This window comes from Manis pentadactyla, chromosome 11 (assembly GCF_030020395.1).
Source record: "Manis pentadactyla isolate mManPen7 chromosome 11, mManPen7.hap1, whole genome shotgun sequence".
NCBI classification, from domain to species: domain Eukaryota; kingdom Metazoa; phylum Chordata; class Mammalia; order Pholidota; family Manidae; genus Manis; species Manis pentadactyla.
In genome coordinates this window covers 86,479,093-86,480,941 of record NC_080029.1, presented here as the reverse complement: position 1 = coordinate 86,480,941, position 1,849 = coordinate 86,479,093, and the positions used below count along the sequence as shown (strand labels likewise).

The following is a 1,849-nucleotide window of genomic DNA, read 5'->3' as shown; positions in this document are numbered from 1 at the left end:
AACTTTGACCAGATGTTGACACTTAATATGGAATTCCAGACAGCTGTGATTATTTTTTACTTTTGTCATTTTTCATCAAGCAACAGAGGACCAATGAGACAAGAACACAAATGTGAAATCATGGGCTCACTGAGACAATTCTGCCCATGTAAAGATCCTCTGGAAAAAGACTCCGAGAGTTAAAACTACTGTAGTATAAACATAGGAACTAAGTTAAACTTGTACATTTTTGTTGATCACTCCGTTATGTTGCCTCAAATAGTTTTAGAAGAGAAAAAAAGAAATATATCCTTGTTTTCCACACTATGTGTGTTGTTCCCAAAAGAATGACTGTTTTGGTTCATCAGTGAATTCACTATCCAGGAGAGACTGTGGTATATTTTAAACCTGTTGGGCCAATGAGAAAGAACCACGCTGGAGACCGTGGTGAACGTTTGGCTGAACCTCACCCCTCGGACTCCAGCTTCAAGAATGTGTTTTCATGCCCAGCCTTTGTTCCTCCATAAATGTGTCCTTTAGTTTCAAACAGATCTTTATAGTTTGTGCTTCATAAGCCAATTCTTATTATTTTGGGGGACTCTTCTGCAAAAGAGCTTGCCAATGAAGATTTAAAGACAGCAGGAGCTTCTTCCAGAGTTCTTAGCCTTGGCTGTGGACAAAACAATCTTAAGTTGGGCAGCTTCCCTCAACACAAAAAAGTTATTACTGGTCAGAGCACCACAACTAGGACTTTATCAGAAACTCAAAGCTTGGGGGATAAAAAGGAGCAAGAGAATACTGTAACAAACTTCGTACAGAGTTCAGTCTATTAATTGTTTCATGTTAGATATTCTATGTGTTTACCTCAATTGAAAAAAAAGAATGTTTTTGCTAGTATCAGATCTGCTGTGGAATTGGTATTGTATGTCCATGAATTCTTTTCTCAGCACGTGTTCCTCACTAGAAGAAAATGCTGTTACCTTTAAGCTTTGTCAAATTTACATTAAAATACTTGTATGAGGACTGTGACGTTATGTTAAAAAAAAAGGTGTTAAGTCACAAAATGCGGTAATAAATATTTCATTTTTGATTTTTTGTTAGGCTTTTGTGTTTTTAATAGTTTTAAGGCATGGTTGCACAAGGCCTACTATATATGGTGTTAAAAGTAGCTGATGATTTTGTCCCTAGCGGTTGAGTATATTTGAAACTTACCAACAGGTTTTAAGGTAACCATCTGTAGACTTTTAGTGTGTGTACTTGGCTTATAAATTCTACCAGCAGAAAACTTCTAAAGGTATGAAATGATGTGTATGTGTATGCGTGTGTGCTATGAGCTGGTTGAAGGATCACCTTCACCATGTCCAACTTCCTTTTTAGATGCAGTATCTTTAATATATACTTTCAGATAAAACTTTTCACGTTCATCCTCTGCCAGAATAAAGGGTTTTTTTTCAGGGTTAATTTTACATTGTAAGAAATAACTAACGTCTGTGCCCAAAGATAATTCATCTGCCTGTGTTTTTTCTCTGTCTTACTTACTAAAATACTGTTGAATATGTAAATTAAATTTACATATAGATGTTCATAGATGAGTAAACAACTTCTATGGAGTTTGAAATCCTAGTTGAAAATATTACTTCATCATTAATATTTAATATAAATTATGCCATGATGTCTTTTTATTTCAGACACCTCCAAGTACAGGCATGCAGGTGTGATGATTTGGTGACTAAGCTTAATTTCTTTTTTCTCAAAACAAAACAGGCAATATAATGCCATTTAAAAAAATTTAACATCCCTGGAAATCTGTGTCATTAGTTTGCTGCCACTACACAAACAATGCCCACTATAAAATGTACAAAATGAAAAA

At 34.9% G+C, this 1,849-nt stretch overlaps 1 protein-coding gene across 6 annotated transcripts in view; it reads left to right on the top strand.

The window, feature by feature from the left end:
• Positions 1–1,069, top strand: part of MEIS2 (Meis homeobox 2) — a 196,077-nt gene extending 195,008 nt beyond the window's left edge. For all 6 annotated transcript variants that reach the window (XM_036887539.2, XM_036887537.2, XM_036887535.2 and 3 more), the window contains one exon: positions 1–1,069. This exon is cut by the window's left edge and continues 344 nt beyond it. The gene's annotated coding sequence lies outside the window, so the exon portion shown is untranslated.
• The last annotated feature ends 780 nt before the right edge of the window (positions 1,070–1,849 follow it).